The sequence below is a fragment of the Monodelphis domestica genome, chromosome 3 (assembly GCF_027887165.1).
Source record: "Monodelphis domestica isolate mMonDom1 chromosome 3, mMonDom1.pri, whole genome shotgun sequence".
Lineage (NCBI taxonomy): Eukaryota > Metazoa > Chordata > Mammalia > Didelphimorphia > Didelphidae > Monodelphis > Monodelphis domestica.
In genome coordinates this window covers 343,908,649-343,932,317 of record NC_077229.1, presented here as the reverse complement: position 1 = coordinate 343,932,317, position 23,669 = coordinate 343,908,649, and the positions used below count along the sequence as shown (strand labels likewise).

General features: G+C 39.0%; 1 long non-coding RNA gene across 3 annotated transcripts; it reads right to left on the bottom strand.

Moving 5' to 3' along the window:
* On the bottom strand, positions 1-22,761 carry LOC103102645 (uncharacterized). 3 transcript variants are annotated; one of them, XR_008917767.1, is made up of 3 exons: positions 21,471-22,761; positions 15,071-19,130; positions 1-2,129 (listed from the first exon to the last, which is right to left on the bottom strand). It is a non-coding gene; the product is annotated as an uncharacterized LOC103102645 (long non-coding RNA). The 3 variants fall into 3 exon arrangements; XR_008917766.1 differs by having other exon boundaries at positions 21,619-22,761; XR_008917768.1 differs by having other exon boundaries at positions 22,514-22,761.
* Positions 22,762-23,669: the final 908 nt, after the last annotated feature.

Below are 23,669 nucleotides of genomic sequence, written 5' to 3'. Positions count from 1 at the left end.
TGTTGGGTCTGTGTTGAGTCTAGGGAAGTTAAAAATCCATGCAGAAGGTTCTAGGTTCATTGAGAGTAGAGAGTGTACAGCAGGCCTGATGAGGCAATATGCAAACAATCTTGTTTTCTTCAGGTGTTGATCCTTTAAAGATTTATGCCACTCCAGGTTCCCAGAGTATTGTGGCCAAGAAGGGTGACTCTGACCTAACTAGTATGATGTACCTTGTACTGACCTTTGAGGAATTTGTAGCAATTGCTTCCAACCCTTGTTTTTATTCACCATTGTATGTTTCTTAACATCCTCTGTATGGTTTGCTCTGTAAATGCCATGTTAATTCACTATTAAAAAACTACGAAACATAACTGTTGAACAACTATATGGGGTCTTGTCACAAATTGGATGTGGTAAGATCTCCAGCTTTAATTTTTCACAATTCAAGTTTGGACCTTCAGCTCAGAATTATGACCCAGAGATTTCTTTATTTCTAACAGGATCTTACATATCATTCCTCCCTCAGAGTTCTCCAGTACATAGAAGGGAGATTGGGAATAACTAGTCTCTTTGTAATTGACTCAAGCCCCCACCAATGGTATTTCCTAATTTGAGAATATCTGAATACCCTAGTTACATTTAACCACTTAACAGTAGGATTAGCTTTTACAAAGGAATATTTACTTTAAAGGAACAGCAAGAACAGATGCACAAACATCCTTTACCAACGTATGTGGGTAAAATCTCCCGACCCCTCACCCTACACAGTCTCAGTTTCTGAGGGAAGAAAAGGGAGATTAGATTCATAGCATAGTCCAATTCCTATGTAATATGGTATCACTGATGTCCATAACCAAAGATTCTCCCTTCCTTCTTGTGTTTGAGTCTTAGATGCAGTACACATACAAATACACAGTATGGGATCATAGGACAATATAGTTTGCACAGTCAGTGACATGCAGGGTTTCATCCATTGGTAGTCTAGTGACATGTAACACACTTTAGGGAACGGGGTGAAAACAATGTATGGGATGTGTACAACACACTGCCAAAGTATAAACAAAAAATCCTTTAACATGTCCCCAGACATGTTTGCATTCATTAGTAACCCAGTATATACAATAGAATGAATACTATTGTAATTCACTGTGATTCCTTTGTAACTATACACAATTAAAGAAAGGGAAACATTTTTCAAAAAAATTCAACAAAAGTAAATTCCAAGATGGCTGCCTACTTCATGTGCCAGGGGACTGAAAGGGCTTAAATGTCTCTTAGTTCTCTGCCAGAGTCCCAGGATTCCACTGCACCCCACCTTTGGAATGTTCCTCCTGCTGAGAGCAAAATGTAATCTTCCTAGGCTGTAACTGACTTTGGCTTTTCTAACTGCTATATGCTTATATTAAATTATATTCCTAACTCCTACTTGGCTCACCAAAACTGTTATAGGGACTTTTGGGAAAGGAAAAAGGTTTATACAAAGGGGAAAAACACACTTAAATGAGTTTGTTAACAAAGAAAGGGATGATGAGGAAGGAAAAGGGGAAAGGTTTGCATCTGACTATTTGCCCCAAGATATTTAACTCTATAGTTAATTTCCTTAGCTTAACCTGTCTAACTAACCCAATTAAAGATTACTAAGGAGAAGTCCAACAGGGAACCCAGAATCTCACACACAGAGTCCTTGTTAGGTCAGGTAACAGGAATCCAGCTGCTGAATTGTCAGATGTTTTAGGAAAGAGAGAGAAAGGCTCCTCCAAAATCACTCCATCCACCAGAATATATGGGGATCTTCTTCTCAATCCTTTTGATCTTATTCTAAGGCAGGCAGCTTTACAAGATGAGGTTGTCTAAGAAGAGTCCAGATTCATACCCTTCAGGCTTAACCTTTTGCTCCAGACAGACATTGGAAAACTCTCCCTTCAACAGCTTAGAACTCGGACCCAGCCAGCTGTTGGAGAATTCTGAGGCTTGAGGGCTGTCAATCAATTCTTTGCAGCTTCTGTGCACTTTGTAACTTCCCTCACTACATTTCTCAGGGCTTTCTTGCTGGGCTGGCAATTCCTAGTGAGGAATCTTGCCTTCCAGGTGGCTATGGCTCCAATATACATCTGATCCAGTGCAGATACCCACACTTGTGCCTAAAACTGAAAGGGACAAAAGAAATAGATCAGTACAAAATCCCATGCCTGTTTTTCAGAGCCATAAATAAAGTGGGGTGGTCCTTTCACCTTTCACTTTAGTTCATGGTATCTATGCTTTGGGTGAGTAAGACCTTCACCCTTTCTGAACAGAGCTGAAAAAAAAAAGGATGTCAACCTGGTAGTTTTAAAGATACAACCTATTCCAGCCACACAGCCAATGGAAAAGGCTGTTCCCACCCATGTTATAGGAAAATGCAGAACATCTTCTTTAGAAAAGTCTCTTCATCTTAGGTACTCTGAGTATGTGCATAGCCCAGGTATAAACATAACTGAAGAAAGTAAGAGGAGAATGGAAAAGGAAAGAGATGTGTATTCTTATAATTTTCTGTTTTCCAGGTCAGTTGTTTTTTCAGTGAGATATTTCATATTTTCTTTTACTCATTCTTTTGATTTTTTTATTGTTTCTTAAGGTCTTATGAAGTTATTAGCTTCTATTCACAAATTATTTTCTTCAGTGAGCTTTAGAAACTCTTTTTGCAATTTGGTTAATTCTTTTTTATCAACTCTTTTCTTCATTGGATTTTTGTGCCTCTTTTTCAATTTGCTTGTGTTAGAATAGAGGCAGAGAGATTTGGTTTCATTTCTCTTTCCTATTTTTCCTCTGCCTCTCTTGATTTTTGAAATCCATTTTGACCTCTTCTAGAATCTGAGACCAATTTTCATTTTTTCTCTGGCATTTTGTGAGTAGCTGCTTTGATTTCATTGTCCCTTTCTAAGTCTGTGCTTTGCTCTTCTTTGTCTCCATAATAATTTTCTATGATTGGGTGGGGTTTTTATGTTTACTAATTTTCCTAGTATTTTTCTTGACTTTTTTATCTTAAAGGTGGGTTATGTTCTCTGGGTAAAGAGGGCACCATTTCAAACTTAAGATTTTCTTCACTATTACCCTTGGGCTTGAGTTCTCTGTTTCTGCAAGTTTCAGTTCTTCGAAAGTGGTACAATGGTTTATGGGCTGGGAGCTCTGAAAGCTACTTCGCAGTGCTGATTCAGTTTTACCCAGGTACTGCTAATGTCTTTTAGGGTTCAAAGCACTGTGACCTACCTTGTGTAGGGGCTCAGGGACTAACCTCAGGCTTGGGCATGGGGTTCTGGCCTCATTCTGGGCTTCCATAGGCCAGGTACACTGTGGATTGTCTTTTGATAGGGCCTGAGGACTCACTGTAGGCTTGCCCTAAGACTTGGAATTTCAAGAAGTGAGAGTAGAGTGCTCTGCTGTTGGCTTAGGCAGGGTCTTGAAGTTGGCTTGGACCTAGGTTCAGAATCTGGAGTAGTAAATGTAAGGTTCAGGGGTGGGGGGTATTGTTTTTGATTTGCAAACTACTCCTTGGTGCAGCCTTGTTGTGGGCTATGTTGCCTTGCTAAAGGCTGTGCTCCCCTCTCACCCTTTGTAAACTAGACCCTTCTCTGCTGATCTTTCAAGTTGTTTTTTGCAGGAAAATGTTTCACTTTATCCCATTGTTGGTTCTGTCACTCCAGTACTCATTTTGAAGTGTTATTTTAAGGTTGGTTAGAGAGGATTCTGAGAGAGGCTTAAGCTTTCTTTACCTCTACTCTGCCATCCACACCCCATCACCTGAAGTTTAAGCCATAGGAACTTGACTTGATGACAATTTAAGATGGACAACATCCTGAGATACTTGTTCCCTTTCATTTGGTCAATTTGGCCTCTAGGTGGCTGCTTGTCACCACATTAGAAGCTTTCTTCCTCTTTATTGCCACTCTAACAAAATTGCAATTTTCAAGGGTCAGAAGTGAACAAGATCTGCTGTTTAAGGCTATAGCTTGACTTCTGGTCAAGATGGAAGCTTAGAGGCTACGAAAGTTCATATCTCTGAAACCCCTTCCTTATCAATCACAAACTGAATGCTCCCAGGACACCAAAATTCAAACTGAACAACAAGACAGACACGGGGAACCCTCCTCCTGGACCTGGATCAAAAGGTACGGCCCCCCAAAAGCCAGAACCTAGATCACACAGATCTAAGGGGTAGGCAGAAGGAAGGTCCCAGGACCCACCCTCCCCAACCCAGAGTGCTGAGCCCACAGCAGCAGCGGGAACGTCAGGGCCGGCAAAAGGGACTCAGGGCTGGCTATTCTGAAAGACTCACTTTGAAAACAACCTGAGCCAGTCTCCCCAACACAGACGGCAGGGAAACATAGAGAGAAGGGGGAAGCCTGTAGCCCCCTGGCTGGGTCTTTCCATCTGAGGCTCAAGCGAGGTTCCAGCTTTAGGGAAGCAGCTGAACCCAATCCTATCAGGAGCCCTCAGAGCTTCTGAAAGGACAGAAACCTCAGGGCCAGCAAAGGGGTTACTCTGAAGGGCTTACCTTGAAAGCAAACTGGGCCAGTCTCCGGGCAGTCAACACTGATTGTGGAGGAGGAGGTTTTTTGGTTCGGGGATCATTCAGCCGAAACCAGGTGAACCTAATCCCATCAGGAGCCCTCAGAGCCCAGGGAGGCCATGGACCCCTCCTCCCCTTAGAGAGCAGGGTCTTATGAAAGAACAGAAACCTAGAGGCGGAGTCAAGACAATTTTATCCTAAAGAATTCTGTGGAGAACTAGAAGGAACATAGACCTGGCAGCCTGGCCAGGGATGCAGGGCTGGTTCAATATTAGGAAAACCATCCACATAATTGACCACATCAACAAGCAAACCAACAAGAACCACATGATTATCTCAATAGATGCAGAAAAAGCCTTTGATAAAATACAACACCCATTCCTATTAAAAACACTAGAAAGCATAGGAATAGAAGGGTCGTTCCTAAAAATAATAAATAGTATATATCTAAAACCATCAGCTAATATCATCTGCAATGGGGATAAACTAGATGCATTCCCAATAAGATCAGGAGTGAAACAAGGATGCCCATTATCACCTCTATTATTTGACATTGTACTAGAAACACTAGCAGTAGCAGTTAGAGAAGAAAAAGAAATTGCAGGCATCAAAATAGGCAAGGAGGAGACCAAGTTATCACTCTTTGCAGATGACATTATGGTCTACTTAAAGAATCCTAGAGATTCAACCAAAAAGCTAATTGAAATAATCAACAACTTTAGCAAAGTTGCAGGATACAAAATAAACCCACTTAAGTCATAGCTTTTCTATATATCTCCAACACAGCTCAGCAGCAAAAACTAGAAAGAGAAATCCCATTCAAAATCACCTTAGACAAAATAAAATACCTAGGAATCTATCTCCCGAGACAAACACAGGAACTATATGGACACAACTACAAAACACTCTCCACACAACTAAAACTAGACTTGAGCAATTGGAAAAACATTAACTGCTCATGGATAGGATGAGCCAATATAATAAAAATGACCATCCTACCCAAACTTATTTATCTATTTAGTGCCATACCCATTGAACTCCCAAAAAATTTCTTTGCTGATTTAGAAAAAACCATAACAAAGTTCATTTGGAATAACAAAAGATCAAGGATATCCAGGGAAATAATGAAAAAAAAAACACAAATGATGGGGTCCTTGCAGTCCCAGACATTAAACTATATTACAAAGCAGCAGTCATCAAAACAATTTGGTACTGGCTAAGAGACAGAAAGGAGGATCAGTGGAATAGACTGGGGGAAAGCGACCTCAGCAAGACAGTATATGATAATCCCAAAGATCCCAGCTTTTGGGCCAAAAATCCACTATTCGATAAAAACTTCTGGGAAAATTGGAAGACAGTGTGGGAGAGATTAGGAATTGATCAACACCTCACACCCTACACCAAGATAAATTCAAAATGGGTGAATGACTTAAACATAAAGAAGGAAACCATAAGTAAATTGGGTAAACACAGAATAGTATACATGTCAGACCTTTGGGAGGGGAAAGACTTTAAAACCAAGCAAGATATAGAAAGAATCACAAAATGTTAAATAAATAATTTTGACTACATCAAATTAAAAAGCTTTTGTACAAACAAAACCAATGTAACTAAAATCAGAAGGAAAACAACAAATTGGGGAAAAAATCTTCATAAAAACCTCTGACAAAGGTTTAATTACCCAAATTTATAAAGAGCTAAACCAATTGTACAAAAAAATCAAGCCATTCTCCAATTGATAAATGGGCAAGGGACATGGATAGGCAGTTCTCAGATAAAGAAATCAAAACTATTAATAAGTACATGAAGAAGTGTTCTAAATCTCTAATAATCAGAGAGATGCAAATCAAAACAACTCTGAGGTATCACCTCACACCTAGCAGATTGGCTAACATGATAGCAAAGGAAAGTAATGAATGCTGGAGGGGATGTGGCAAAGTAGGGACATTAATTCATTGCTGGTGGAGTTGTGAACTGATCCAACCATTCTGGAGGGCAATTTGCAACTATGCCCAAAGGGCAACAAAAGAATGTCTACCCTTTGATCCAGCCATAGCACTGCTGGATCTGTACCCCAAAGAGATAATGGAGAAAAAGACTTGTACAAGAATATTCATAGCTGCACTCTTTGTGGTGGCCAAAAACTGGAAAACGAGGGGATGCCCATCAATTGGGGAATGGCTGAGCAAATTGTGGTATATGTTGGTGATGGAATACTATTGTGCAAAAAGGAATAATAAAGTGGAGGAATTCCATGGAGACTGGAATGACCTCCAGTGATGCAGAGCGAGAGGAGCAGAACCAGGAGAACATTGTACACAGAGACTGATACACTGTGGTATAATCAAACGTAATGGACTTCTTCATTAGTGGCGGTGTAATGTCCCTGAACAATCTGCAGGGATCTAGGAGAAAAAACACTATTCATAAGCAGAGGACAAACTGTGGGAGTAGAAACACCGAGGAAAAGCAACTGCCTGACTACAGCGGTTGAGGGGACATGACAGAGGAGAGACTCTAATGCAAATATTAACAACATGGCAATGGGTTCGAATCAAGAACACATGTGATACCCAGTGGAATCATGCGTCGGCTACGGGGGTTGGGGGGAGGAAAAGAAAATGATCTTTGTCTTTAATTAATAATGCATGAAATGATCAAATAAAATATTATAAAATTAAAAAAAGAATATAAATGAAAAAAAAATGATTTTCCTAAAACATAAGTCCAACTAAGTCACACATACCTTTCCCAACCAAAAAATTCTAGTGACTATCACTTCCAGGATCAAGTACAAAATCCTCTGAGTAGTATTCAAAGTCTTTCATAACTTAACTCCTCTACTTTTCCAGGCTTCTTTACCTTACTTCCCACCACATATTCTTTGACCTAGGGACATGCCATTTCGACTCCAAACATTTTCACTGGCTGAACCCAATACCTGCAAGGCTCTTTCTTCTCAGCTCTACCTCCTAGTTTAGCTGGATTCCTTTAACTTCTGAAATCTCATCTTTGATAGGAAACCTTTCCCTACCCATCTTAGTTTTCCATCTCTTATTTATTTCCTATTTATCCTGTAATAGCTTTTTTGAACAAATGTAGTTGCTTGGGGTTTCCACCATTAGATTGTAAGCTCCTTGATAGAGATTGCCTTTTGTTTCTTTGTGTATTCCCAGTGCTTAATATAGGATCTGATATATAGAAGCCACTTAATAAATATTAACTGATTGACCAATTCCATTTTGCCTTGAATTCCCCCTGACTAAAGGCTTTGAAGTAAACCCCAAATGTCCTCTGACCATCCTAGAGTAGCTTCTCATTCTGATAGGGGTTATAGTAGAAGGGCTCTGACATTTTCTGATTCTGTGACTATAGCTAGAAGCATCATGTGATAGGAATAATTAACAGACCAGATCTTTAGTAACATATCTAATGAGCAGGAAATACAGGCAGAAGGCCAAGGGAATGTGGATAAAGATGACGACAAGAGAATAGATATTGACTTAAGCCAGAAGAAGAGAATAGAACAAGCTATAAGGTTTAATTCATGCCTAGTTGGAGAGGAGTTGCCATTATTGTTTTTAATTCTTTGTATTGTGTAAGGAGAATTGGTAGGAATATTCTCATTACTCAAATGTCTGTTTTCCATCTTAATCTTTCTACTTCAAAGATTAGTTTGACAGTTTTTCTAGGCAAGATAGAGGCCAAAGTCCCTAATGTTAGGACTCTTTCCTTCTTGCCCCTATTATGCACCTGCCCTGGCTGAGAAGCTGGTGGGCCTGTTGATATCATCACTCTCAAACTCTCTGGGAAGGATTCTTAATCTCTTTTGGTATCATAAACCCCTTTTACAGTTTGGTGGAACCTACAAACTTTTCAGAATGTTTTAAATACATAAAATAAAATGCATAAGACCATAAAGGAGACCAATTGTATAGAAATGTGGTTATCAAAATATTTAAAAACATAGTTCAATTACCTGGGATTAAAAACCAATGATCAAACAATACAAATTCCCCCCACCTACCCTTTTTTTTAAAGTCAGGTCCAATTCTTTGTGATCCAATTTAGGGTCTTTTTGGGAAAGATACTAGAGTAGTTTGCTATTTTCTTCTCCAGCTTATCTTACAGATAAAGAAATTGAGGCAAATAGGGTTAAGTCACTTACTTAGGGTCACTCAAACAATAATAAGTATCTAAGACCAAATTTGAATTCATGAAGATAAATCTTCCTGACTCTAGGCCTGGAATTCTATCCATGGCACCACCTATCTTTTAATCTTCACCAAAGTTCTTTGAATTAAATGCTATGATTGCTCCCATTTTACAGGAGAGTTAACTGAGGCTGAAAGAGTTTAAGTGACTTAACTAAAGTTACATAGTTTACAAGTAGCTAAGAGAAGATTTGAAGCTACATTTTCACACTTCCTAGTTCAGTACTCAATTGATTATACTACCTAGTTTTCTCAGAAATGTCCAGGGCCTGAATGTAATAATATATAAATAGAAATCTCTTTAGCTCCTTCTCCTGTGTATAGTGCATTCTGGGTCTTTTTGTTGGCATTTCTCCAAATGGGTTGCATTTCAGCATAAATTAACCTGTTTTGAAATCTGACTATACTTGATTTACTGCTTTTAGCTAACATTGTTTCCTTATGCATTTGCAAACATCACTTTAATACATCATTCTTGAGAAAAGGGGGACATTTTCATTTTAAGTTCACATATTCATCTGGAGTTTTTTCAGGATCTGAAAGGTTGTTATAATTTCTCCACATGACTGCCAATTTTGTTCAAAGCAGCCAAGTTCAAAGGGTGGACAGAAGAGCAGAGGCCAACTGCACTTCACTGGAGAGTACAAGAGCTGCACTAGTTTGGCATGGTACTTTTATCTATTTATTTCTGAGACTGGTGGCTCCCTGTGTACTCCTGAGAAAAATAAATGAATGGCTATCAATGAATCTGTCTTGTCCTCAAGTCCCTCGTGTGTATGATGGCATGAGAGAAGACCATCTTTAAAATGTCTTTAGCTCTATAACTCTAGCTAAGTTCTTCTAATAGTTCCTGAATATATTCACTGCCATCCCATCTGTCTCTTTGGTTGTCCACTTTCCTCTTCCTGGAGTATTCTCTCCATTCCATGCCACCAAACTACTCAAACTATCCAAATCAGAGCAGCATTAGCAGCAATGACAACAATGACAACAATAACCACAAACATACCACCACCAGCAACAACAAAAATAGAGAGAGGACCTAATTTGTACAAGGCATTATGCTAATAACTGCTTTACAAATATTATTTCATTATCCTAGATCTTTCAAAACCAGTTCAAAACCTACTTTCTCTCTGAAATCCTTTTTTTCCCCCCAGGTAAAAAAATCAATTCTTATTCCTATTATAGCCAGACTTCCCTTATGTTATTACTACATTCTTCTTATTATAAGATATATATATATATATATATATATATATATATAGAGAGAGAGAGAGAGAGAGAGAGAGAGAGAGAGAGAGAGAGAGAGAGAGGGGGGGGGGGGCAGTGTATGGGGTGTTCAGAGAGGGGTAATATCTTTTCTTTGGTATGGAGGGCTTGTCATGCCTTCCTAGGGCAGCTCTCCAGCCACTGACCCCCACCTGACACCCAGCTCTCACTTGTGGCTCCCAGTAGCTGCTAGCATGCGGCAGCGGCCACACCCCGGGCAACGGCTTCGACAGGCTGGCTAAACCTTGTGAGGGTAGCCATCGGGTCCTAGACCCCTGGTGAACCAGGGCTTTGCTCACCCAGCATGTGAAAACTGCTTCACCTGAACAGACGGAAGAAACCAATAAGAAGGTTCAACGGCTGAGAGGGCGACTCAGCAAAGCACTGTGGAGTGCTCAGGGCGTGTTGGAGCACAAAGGACAACACGGCCATCCAATGCAGCTGAGGAAGTCTCCAGGTGTAATGACCTTTCGTGCCACTGGACCCAGGCTTCCAAAGCCGAGAGAGTGGGACTGTCTCTGTGCATCGACTTTTCCACTTAAATCTCCTTCACGCACAAGTGTCTTTGTGCACACTCATCTATCCATAGATGAAAACGCACAAAGACAATCGTCATCCTCAGTTACTGAGAGACTACTACTATATATATATGTAGAGAGAGAGATAGATAGAGATATATAAGTATATATGTATGAACACACATATGTATTACACATCATACAGATCATCTATTTCTATGTTCATATATATTGCATATATGACATTCGGATTTTTGAAATAAATATGATATTGATATACTTTATATATACACATGTTATGTGATACTTATATTTGTATAATATATGAAAATCTCCATGAGGACATCTTAGACATCCACAGTGCTTTATGTATAAAAGATCTTAATAAAAATCTGCCAAACACATCTGGTTTGGTAGCAGGTCTAGGTCTGGGAGCTGGGGTATTTTCTTTTTTTTTAAATTTAGAATGTTTCCATGGTTACATGATTCATGATTTTTCCCACCCTTCACTCTCCCCTCCTGGAGCTAACAAGCAGTTCTACTGGGTTATATACATGTATCTTTGTTCAAAACATATTTCCATGTTATTCATATTTGCAGTTGAGTGATTTTTTTTTAAATCAAAACCTTAATTACATCCCTATTGTGCTGGGAGCCATCAGACCATGACGCCTTAACAGAGTCAAACATGGTAGCTAAGGAGACCACAGAGTGGTCCTTGGCGAGATGTGATTGCCCACTCTATCCCCTTTACATGACCCCTTTCATCAATGCCCCTTACCTATGAATTGACATGATTATTATTCCCCCTAGTCTCAAAAGAAATAATACAAGAGAAAAAGACATGTACTCTTATTCCTCAAAACATCATCAAAAGATCAGACCCTTAAACCCAATCCCCAAAAGGCTATCATGGGTTAACTTTTACTTAGGTACATAATTCCCAGCAAAACTGCAGCTAGAGGCCAAGTCCAGAACTTTCCCACTCACAGAAACCTATTCTTGTGAAGCCAGCACATAAATCAATCATAAAGGCCCATACAATACATACAGGTACACTACAAGTACATCAAGCTTCAGTATGCCTTAGTGACTCAGTTACAAAAATCAGTAACTCAGAAACTCCCTAGTAAGCCACCTGTGATGAAATAATTTATCTTGTATTCTGTCTGTAATCACAAAACAAAAATATAGAATGTTAATCAAGTGATTTGTTAAAAGTTAATGTATCACCTTTCCAATTATCTCTTGATTTTGAACATGTGTGTTAGGTAATGCAATCTGCATGCCAAGAAAATGGGTATATAAATAACAATCAAGCCTGGGAATGGTGGAGCAGCTGCCAAATGCAAAGCAGTCTCATGGCCGAAATGATTAAGCTGTCTTCCATGTGTTATTTATTTTGACTGATCATTCACCACCAGTAGGGAACCCTGGAGTCCCAAGTGAGGCTGGACCTTGCCCATAGCACTATTGTACTACGTGATTGATCATATGTTTTTCTTCTGTGTTTCTGTTCCCACAGTTCTTTCTCTGTGTGGTAGATATATTCCTAAATATTTCATATTGTCTAGAGTGATTTTAAGTGGAGTTTCTCTTTCTAACTTCTGCTGAATTTTGTTGGAAATATACAGAAATACTGATGATTTATGTGGGTTTATTTTGTATCCTGCAACTTTGCTAAAGTTGTTAATTATTTCCACTAGCCTTTTAGTTAATTTTCTAGGATCTTTTAGGTATACTATCATATCATCTGCAAAGAGTAAGAGTTTAATTTCCTCAGTGCTTACTTCAGTTTCTTTTTCTTCTCTAATTGCTTGGGGGTATTTTCTTCTTCTTTTTCTTTCTGAACCATTTTAATTTTTTAAAATATTTTTCCATGATTACATGAATCATGTTTTTTTCCTCCCCCTCCCCCATAGCCAATGCACAATTCCATTGGGTTTTACTTGTAAGACCTATTTCTATATTATTGATATTTGCACTAGGGTGATCATTTAGAGTCTACATCCCCAATCATATCCCCATCAACCTATGTAATCAAGCAGTTGCTTTTCTTCTGTGTTTCTACTCCCACAGTTCTTCCTCTGAATGTGGAGAGTGATCTTTCTCTAAGTCCCTCAGAATTGTCCTGGATCATTGCATTACTGCTAGTAGAGAAGTCCATTTGGGTATTTTCTTAATAAATAGAGGCACTAAACACACTTGTTTTAGGGATATGCTATTTTTTTAAATAAAAGAGCCATTTCTATACAGACATCAGAAAGACAGATATGAGCCTCAAGATGAAGTTCCTGGGGAGGGATTTGATGATTAAGATGGGGAAGCTGAGAAATGTGAAGAGCTAAATCATGAAACACATAAGCCTACAGGGGAAAATAACTATTAAATTCTATTAAATTGAGTCTATTTTAGTTCAATCCAATAAGAGTATATTTAGCATCCCTCTGTGTTAGACACTATCCCAGGTACTATGGAGACAAAGGTAAAAGCATGCCAATCTCTGCTCACAGTTGATTTGAGAAGGCAAACATGTGTGGTACACAAATGTGTATGAAACAGATACAAAGTAGATGCAAGATGATTCTTGGTGGTAGGAGTAGAATGGGGTTAGATATATTGGCAGCTAAGGCCTCAAGAAAAGCTTCATGTCTTGAGCTGAATCTGAATGAAACTAGAGATGCAGAGGGAAAATTACATTCAAGGCATAGGGAACAATGGATATAAAGACATGGGAGATGATAGATGGAGTCCTGGGTAAGAGCAACAGTATTAAAGCCAGGGACTGCTGGATTTTAGGATGAGTGAAGGGGAAGAATGCACAATAAGCCTGTAAAATGTTATTAAGGTCTGCTTATGAATAACTTTGAATGTGAAACAGAGTTCATAAATTAATCTTTGAGGAGCATCTAGGTGACACAGTGGATGAAGGATGGAGGATATGGGTTCAAATCTGGCCTCAGACATTTCCTAGCTGTGTGGCACTGGGCAAGTCACTTAACCTTGTTTGCTTAGAGTTGTTGCTAATATAGAAAGTAAGGGTTTTAAAAAATAAAAATAAATTAATATTTGAGATAATAAGAAACTGCTAGAGTTTACTGGATAGGAGGGTTGAGAGTGAGACCTACCCTTTAAGGAAATGTCCCTGGTGTCTCTGAAGAGGGATTAGAATGGGGAGAAGTAACACAGACAAACAAATAAAATGTTCATTTACTTGTTCTGGCAAGCACTTGAACTAGGGTGGTGGCTGAAGGTAGCATTCACAATTTATGCAAGAAAGATTGTAGATATAACAAGTTCAGGGAATAATTTGGTAGCTGGAGAGTAAGAGTTTGGATGAGGGTATTAAATCTGCAATCCTGAGTAATTGAAAGCCTGTTTACATGCTTGAAAATAATAGGGAAGTTTAGAAGAGAAGCATATTGTGTGGAACATGTGGAGTTCTGTTTTGAATATATTGAGCTTAAGAAAATTAGGTAATATCCAGTTAGAAATGTCCAGTAGGCAGTTGGAGGCATAAGACTGGAGCTCACAAAGTGTCTAAAACTCATTTTGTGTGTGCGTATTTGTGTCAATTTTATGCATCAAGATAATAATTGAACACATGGAAGTTGATCAAATAATCAAGTGAGAGAGTTTAGAAGAGGGCCGAGGACAATGCTTTAGGGTATATCCTCATCCCATTCCACCTTTCATACTAGGTCTCTCTGCGCCTGTCCCATGCCCTACTATCTTCAAACAAGCAATAAGCATTTATAAAGAAGCTACTACATCCCCAGTACTGGGGCATACCCAAAGACAAAAGTGAAATGTTGGCCAAGAAGAAATTTTCATTCTATCGTATACATATTCGGGTATATATAAAATACATTCAGTGTGATGGGGGAGTGTAATTTTAATAACCAGGGGATCAAGAAAGGCTTCATGTAGTAGGTGGTACTTGAACAGAACCTCGAGGGAACTTAGGAATGCTAACAGGCAGAAGCAAAGGGAGAGAACAATCTAGGACCTCAAGGCAATCGAGGCAAAGCCAGAGAAATAGAAAATGGTTTGCTGCATATGAGCAACAGTGAGGACAGAAGGACTGCAACATTAAGTAATCTGTAATAAACTCGGAAAGGCTCATTGTGGACAAGTGAAAAAGGAATTTTAAATGTAAAAAAAAAAGAGGACTGTATATTTGTCCCTAGAGATAAAAGAAACCCTGAAATTTGAATAGGGAAGTGACATGTCCTATCATCAGTACTACATAGAAAAATCACTTTGTAGCTCTACAGCAGAAGGAGAAAAGTGGCTTTAGACTAAAAACAGAGGGTCTAATAAAAAGCAGTTCAATTTATACACCTTTGTATCCCCTTAGGGCTATGCATGTAGTAGTACTTTAATAAATATTTGATGAAACTTCTGTTGGGGTAGTGAGTACAGAGCTAGGAGCAGATTCATTGTCTCCCTAAGGCAGACAAAGCAAATACAGTTGATGTGTGAAGGTTATCTTGTGCTAGGGTAGTGCTAGTGGGCTTCAGTTCAGGAAGACTCACCTTCATGAATTCAAATCTGGACTCTGACACTTAATAGATGTGTGACTCTGGCCAAGTCACTTGACTCTGCTTTCCTCATTTCCTCATCTGTAAAAGGAGTTGGAAAAGGAAATGCAAACCATTTCAGTATCTTTGCCAAGAAAACCCTAAAATGAGATGGAGTCAGACATAAAAACAATTGAATAACAGAAAAATAACAAAATCACATTCTATGTTAGTGTTGTCTGAGCAGAGATTAGAGTCTGCAAGTGAGAACTTAGATGGACAACTCTCTAGAGGTGAGGAGGGATTTGGTGATCCCAGATGTTTGCTTTTTTGTGGTGAGTTAGATATTTCTTTTTTATTCCAAATTTTACAAAACTAACAAAATAAGCATTTGCAAATATGAAGATCTACATTATTGAAATCACAAATCTCTTATATGTTTAGCTTATTTTTCTTCATATCTACATAATAAATCCCATCTACAAGTGTCCCAGCCTGCCCCACTTTTCTACATCACAAAGGGTATCATTTGGGAAACCAGTATGTTCATACAAATTTAATCTTTCATGTTTTCACCTTTCAGTATGGTCTCTGGAGGTAACATTCACAATTTACTCTTCCAGTATTAATTCTGTAGCTATGTATAATGCTCTCTTGGTTCTACTTATTTCATTGTTCATTATCCCATGTAGTTCCTTTCAAGTTAAAAAAATTAGTCTGCTTATTGCTTCTTATGTGGGAGTATTCCATCACAATCATATTCCATGCTTTGTTTATCCATTCCCCAAATGATGGGGTGTCTCCTCAGTTTCCAATTCTTTGCCACTACAAAGAGAGCTGCAATAAGTATTTTGGAAAATATGGGTACTTTTTCCTTTCCCTCAATCTCCTTAGGAAATAAACCTAGCAGTGATATTGCTAGGTCTAAGGAGATATACAGTTTTATAACTTCTGGATGGGATTCCTAATTGTTCTCCAAAATGGTTGGATTGATTCACATCTCCACCAATAGTGTGTATTACTGTACCCATTTTTTCACATTCCTCAACATTTGTCATTTTTTCCCTTTTGTCATTTTGGCCAGTCTGATAATGGGTGTGTGATGATATCTCAGAATTCTTTGGGTCTGCATTTCCTTAATCATTAGTGATTTAGAGCATTTTTTTCATATTTCTATATATGATTGATTTCTTCATCCAAAAATGATCTGTTCATATCTCTTGCCTATTTATCATTTGAGGAATGGCTCTTATTCTTATAAATTTGACAAGTTCTAAATTGTAGATATTAGACTTCTATCTGAGAGGCGCTCTATCATTTCTCCCCCTATGAAATTTTCTGCTTTCCATTTGATCTTAGCAACATTTGTTTTATATGTACAAAACTTTTCAATTTAATGTACTCAAAAATTATCCATTTTACATTTCACAATGCTTCCCATCTCTTGCTGTCTTAAAATTGCTCTCCTCTCCATAAATCTGATTGGTAATATATTCCCTGTCTTTCTGATTTACTTATATCTCTTTTTATGTCTAGATCATGTATCCATTTTGATCTTATCTTAGTGAAAGATATAAAATATTGGTCTGTAGTTTCTGTTAAAAATAACTTCTAGTTGTCCCAGCCATATTTACCAAATAATGATTTCTTATGCTCCCCAAGCTGGATCTTTTCTTTTTTTTTTTTGTCTTATATAAGGCTATTATAATCTTTCACTGATCTTTGTTGTATGTCTATCCTGTCCCACTGAACTAGAATTCCATTTCTTAGCCAGTACCAGATAGTATTGATAATTAGTTCTTAACAATACAATTTAAAATCTGGGACTGCTAGACTTCCTTTCTTCATTTTTTTTTCATTAATTCTTTTTATATTCTTGATCTTTTGTTCTTCCAAATGAATTTTTATTTTTTTTCTAGCTCAATAAAATATTTTTTGGCAATTTCATTGGAATGGCATTGACTAAGTAAATTTGTTTAGGTAAGACTGTTATTTTGATTATGTTAGCTCTGTCCATTTATAAACAATATTTCTCCAATTACTTAGATTTGACTTTATTTGTGTAAAAAGTATTTTTTAATGTTTCACAATTATGTTTGTGCATTTCCTAGATTTGTATGTTCCCAGGTATTTTATTCTATCTGTGGTTATTTTTTTTTAACCCTTACCTTCAGCCTTGGAACGACTTCCCAGTCTTGGAATCAATACTCACTCCACTGAGCTACCCAGCTTCCCCCTATCTGTGGTTATTTTAAATGGAGTATTTCTTTCTATATCTTCTTGCATGGCTTTGGTAGTATTCTATAATAATGTTGATAATTAATATAGGTTTATTTTATGTCCTGCCACTTTGTTAAAGTTATTAATAGTTTCAACTTTAGGACTTCCCAAATATACCATCATGTCCTTCTAAATTCATGACAAGGTCCCAGCTAGGAGCCGAATTAATCAACCGAAATTAAAGAGAGCATGGGTATGGCAGTTGTTGAGATGTTCCTGAAAATGCCACCAATGTGCCTCTGGTTTAAACTTGAGGTGGTCTTTCCTTTCTTCATGCCTAATGTAGTAGGACTAACATCTAATTCCTATTGGCCAGACTGGATTATGCATAAGAAGTCATGAAAATTGTCCTCAAGACTTAAATAGTCTCAAGGGGAAAGGCTCCAACTCTTGAGATGGCACTTCGCTTATCCAAAATATAGAAGCCAGGAAAATGAGGAGGGGGCTCAAGGGGATCTGAGGTTTAATATACTCCAAACAGCAATGATAGTCAATCAGCCTCCTGATTGGCTAGAATCACCAAACCAAGGCCAACTCCTTGCTGAAATTCTCTTCCATGCTCTTGGCAAGTAAACTCCTTTTATTAAATCCTGTTGAATCTTGAAAGGATTTCTTTTCACAGTATTTCAATGCCTTTTCTCTTTCAATTATTTCTCTTTACTGTCACCTCTATTAACACAATTCACATTGGTCAAAAGTAGTTGAGCTAGGGGGCAGCTGGGTGGCTCAGTGGATTGAGAGCCAGGCCTAGAGATGGGAGGTCCTAGGTCCAAATCTGGCTTCAGCCACTTCCCAGCTGTGTGACCCTGGGCAAGTCACTTGACCCCCATTGCCTAGCCCTTACCACTCTTCTGCCTTGGAGCCAATACACAGTTTTGACTCCAAGACGGAAGGTAAGGGTTTAAAAAAAAAGGAATTGAGCTGATATTAAAGACTATGACTGACAAAAACTACTTACCTTTGAATTTTCCTCAGTACAGCATTAGGTTCACTGTACAGGAGTCACAGAGGGGAAGATTGTTATTAGCTTTAAGGAAACTCTTCCTCTTAAGAGTTTTCCCAAAGTGGCCTTAGCAGGTAAGAGGCATTCTGGGGAGTCTTTATAAGCTTAGGCTGGGTAAACACTTCCAGTTAGGCTGTTTTAGAAGGGATTCTTGTTCTGATAAAGGGTGAAATAGATGACCCCAAAAGAACTTTCCAACTCAAATTCTTTGATTTTTAGCAATTGGTATTTCACTTTTCTGATTGTAGTTTTCATTAATACTTTGAAAGAAGGCCCAGACTATATAGCCTAATTTGTTCGAACTGTAACTTTGTGCTATAGAATCTGAATCCAATAGATATTAACACATAAGAAGTAACAAAATGTAATGAGAACAAATGTCAAAAGTCCTACCTGGGTGAGAAGTCAGTAAACTTCACCAGTTTAGCAAGGGGAAAGGATGGCTAGAAACCTGTCAATATATAAATACTATGGCCATTTTGAAGGACTGCACTCAATCCGATCTTAGATTTTCTACCCCTGAAGGGAATGAAACTGTCCCTGGAGGCCTTCTGAGCATCCTACAACAGCTTTCGTCTCTGATATATGTTAGGCTGACATTTGTGGCATTCGGCATAGGATCTGAATTCTGAGACATCCTAGTGGTACTGATACTTAAACAGTGTATGAAATCTCCATGGAATATACTTGCCCCAGAAGCTCCTTTTCAATAGTTGAGCAGTTCTTGCTGAGAGATCAAGATTTGGTATTGATCCTCAATGTTGATCAATATGTTCAAGTCTGGTCATAAGCCTGTATAGATGAGAAATTATTGTCTAGTTACTAATGTGACTTTGATAAATTCAAAAACATCAGATATGTCTCCCAATAGATTGATTGCACCTTAACAATGGGGATTGTTTCATTTTTGTTCATCTTCAGGGTCCATTGCCTGGAATGTAGTAAATGTCTAATGTAATAAAGGTTTATGGATTCATTGATTGGACTTATAGAGACTCTGGTTGGGTTCTTTTGTTACCTTTTGAAAAGTGACCCCTGAGGGGAAATAAAGTTGGTGAAAGCTACTAAAGTGATTCTGGAACAATAATATAAAGAGGGCATACATAAAGAAATAAAAGAAAAAGTCCTACTGAATCTGAAAAATATAAAAAGAAATGTCAAAAGCAAGCATGGGAATGTCATCATTCCAAGAAAAATTCTGATTGTCAGACTTCAGGTCAAGATATTGGTGTGAATAGTGACAGAATAGCTCAATACCAACCTATATATTCCAGAAAGAATAAGACATAACAGTGGCAGAACAAATGATTAATATATAAAGAAGAAGAAAACTACATATAGAGGGTGATACCAAGATGGAAGTATAAGTCAGGAACTACCTGAGCTCTCCCAAATTCACCTCCAGACAACTTTTTTTTTTTATTGCCTCAAAATGAACTCTGGAGTGGCAGAACCAACAAAAAGACAGGATAAAACAATTTTCCAACCCAAAATAAATTAGACATTTGGAAGGAAAAGATGTGTCTCTTGGGTAAATGCAGTGAGGAATGCAGTGCAGCACAGGGGGGCATTCAGACAAGCAAGTAGTAGACCTTGTCCCATAAGGCCACACCCAGGTGCAGGCCCCCTTTGCCCTATCCACCCAGGGCAAGTGACCCAAGAGCAAATCCCAACTTTAGTATAAATTTATGTCACAAAATAGACTGGAAAAAATGAGAAGAAAAATAAAAGGATTTGACCTTAGAAAATTACCAGGGCAGCAGGAAAGATATAAACCCAAACTCATAAGAGGAAAACCATGTAAAAACATGTACAAGCAATGCCATGGGGAAAAATGTGAAATGGTATCATAGCTGAAAAGAATCCCTATGATAGCTCCAAAAAGACTTAACAATCAAATAAGGAAGGTAGAAGAAAATTGGGGAAATAAAAGAGAGTGATGCAAAAGAATTGTAAAAAAAGAATCAATACTTTGGTAAAAGATGCACAAAAAATAGAAAAATATATAGAAAAGGTGGCAGATAGGTAATACCAGTGACTAGGCTGTCAGCCCTGGATTGGGAGGGCCTTGGTTGAAATCTAGCCTCAGATATTTCTTTACCTTTGTGACTCTGGGCATGGCACTTGACCTCTATTTGCCTAGCCCTTGATATGTGTATATATATATATATATTCACTAAAGAAAACAAAAAACAATTCCTTAAAAAAATAGAATTGGTCAAATGGAAAAGGAGGCACAAAAGCATGCTGAAGAAAATAATTATCTAAAATTTAGAAATGTACAAGTTAAAGGTAATGACTCCATGAGATATCAGAAAACAATAAAATAGGGGAAGCTAAGTGGCACAGTGGGTAGACCATCAGGTCCAGAGGAACTGATTTCAAATTTTAACTCAGATTGTTATTAGCTATTTAACCTTGGCAAGTCACTCAACCCTGTTTGCCTAGCCCTTGTCCTTCTTGTCTTAGTGTTGTTGCTAAGACAAACAATATAGGTTTTATCAGTATAATTGAGCATATCAATAACAAAACAAATGGAAAACATGATTATCTCAATAGATGCAGAAAAGGCTTTTGACAAATTACAACACAGTTTTATTTTAAAACAACAAAAACTAGAGAGCATAGGAATAAATGGAGCTTTCTTTATAATAAGTAGTAACTATCTAAAACCATCAGTAATCATCTGTAAACCTAGAATGCTTCTCAGATTATAGCAAGAATGTCCATTATCACCACCATTATTCAATATTATGCTAGAAATGCTAGCTACAGCTATAATAAGGAAAAGAAATGGAAAGGATTGGAATAGGATATATTTAGAAAATCCTAGAGAACAAACTAAAAGCTGAAATAATTAATTTTTTAAAAGTGGCAGGATTCATCATAAACCCACCCAAATTATCAGCATTTCTACATATAACCAAAAAAGACCTTCCACCTCCTCCTCATCAACCACCAACAAAACCATGACCAGGACAAAGGGGAGGGGGAAGTCATTACAATGACCATGAAAGTGGTCAAAGCAAGTACTGCACAGTGCTGAGAACTTTCTCAGACCTCTTTGAAGACACCCAAGGCTTTAACCACTGAATCCTGGCCCATGGCCACTTGTCCTGACTCTCCTCTTACCACTGAAATTCCATGACTCTGGCAGGGAGAGAGAGTAGGAATGGCTTTGGGCAACTCTATTTTCACTGCCTTATATCAGGATGGCTGTCGCCAGAATCAAGACATCCGCCCCTATCACAAACAGCTTCTATGCCTTGGCCAGGCTCACCCAGCTACTTAGAGGCTGAAGAGCAACTCCTGATAAACACTCCATCCATTCTACCACGAATCAGCCAGAAGAGGAATTCAGACAAAACACTGGAAATGCTCACTGCTGAGCAGCCATCCATATTAGCTGCAGGGCAAAGAAGAGTCACCCAAACAACCAGAAGCCTTCGAGGCACACGGGGCATAACGGTCTCCAACCGTCATCTGGTCCAGAGAACTTTTTGAAAGGAGACACTAAAGAAGACAAACGGAATCCGCTGCTATCCCTGGTCCCAGCTCCGTGGAACAAGATGCCCGAACTTCCCTGCCTCTATTTGCCAGTTGTCTCCCCAAAGAGCCCCATTCCATTGGGAGCCCCTTCAGGGCAGTGATTATCTTTCTTGGTATTCACTGTACCTGAAGTGCTGCTTAGCATACTTCCTGGCCAACGGGAAGTGTTTTCAATGATTGGACCACAGTAAATCATCTGGTCCAAGAAACTATTCCTTTCCTTTTCAGGAAAAGGAGAAGAAATTCCGCCCATCATTGTAATTCTTGTGGAAAAAGAAACAAATAAGACGTCAAAGCCCATGAGGTCTTTGCCCCTCTTCCTAAGGCAGGAGGAATGAGTATGTAAATTTCAGTTACTCTTGGCTTTCACTTACTAAGCTTCAGATACAACCAAGCCCCTACTTTTGCCTTTTTTCTTCTCTGTATCAGTGTCGCTGTGCCTGACTCAGGTGGATGTCTTGGAGTTCCTACATGAGTACCAACTGTTATTTCCCTAAGAGACTACATTCCAAAGTGCATAAGGGCATTGGTCTCTGTGATTCACCAATATTCCTTGAGGAAAATGCAGGAAATGCAGCCAAAATGGTATACTCAGGCACCAATTCTTCAAACTAGCGGGTTCCTACCTAAGAAAGAGAAAAGTACATTTCTGGAATAGAAAAAACGGAACAGGTGAACAGCACTTTTCCCTACAGTTTGGCAGCTCTATCACAAACAAGGTTCTGTTCTGAGTGGCCTCCTTTTCATGGGGAAGAGAATGACAGAGGACTTCCAAACAGTTCTTCCAAGGACTGGAAAAGAAGTGGTGAGCAAGAGCAAGGCAGTGGCTGAGAGTCAAAGAGACCGAGGCAGAGACGAAGGAGGAGAGACAGTCAGAGAGTGAGAGAACCTGAGGGGGGGGGGGGGAAGAGGGAAAGAGATGGATGTGGTGGGGGAGAGAGAGAGAGAGGAAGAAAGAAAGCGAGGTGGTGGGGCAGAGACGAGAGGGAAAGAGGGTGTCCGAGAGTCTGTGACTGGAACTTGGCCAATTCCGCGTGTTGCAAAGTTTCTTCTAGCCTCTAAAGTGCCTCATTGTGCATTTCTGGGGTCCTAAAACGCTGGTGAATGGTCATTTTGAGTAGAAAGGCATGGCCATTTGTCCCCTAGTGGCACCTACTCTGGCAGTCAGATGTAAGCTACCACAATGATTAACGGTGCTGAATTGGTGGCTGCTGGAGACTGGGCGAATGTGAGGTGATACTGGCCAACGCCCCTCTCTAGAGGCCAGAAATCACTGCGTAGCCACTCCTGCCTCTGATTGACTGTCTCTGGCTCCGCCTAGTATGGGAAGGTGCTATGTAAGCTTCCTGCAGCTGCCAGACTAATTTTGTTAGGCTGGAAGGCAAGTGGAGAGCTTTCTCTCTAGTCAGCCAGTCAGTTGGGTCAGTCTGTTGGTCAAGTCTTCTGCTTTGCCTAGAATCAATGATCTCTGGGGAGTCTATCATCTGCAAAGCTCTAAGTTACAGCTTCAGGATGACTGTGAAACAGCAGCTGCAAATCGTGGCGGAGATTCTGCATTCCCTATAGGAGGGAAGTTTTATGGATGGATTGCGGTAACTGCAAGGAGGGTCTTGGCTCCTGGCACACTGCATTAATCGGCTGCTACAACGCTTACGTTCTGGCCAGGCAGGCGCCCAGATGCCTCTCCTCGGTGCCAATTCTTTTTGCTTAGCCCCAGGGGTGCCCTTTTAAATGTGCGGCTTGAATGCCTTTCCAGGCTCCTGGACCACTTGCTTCGATGTT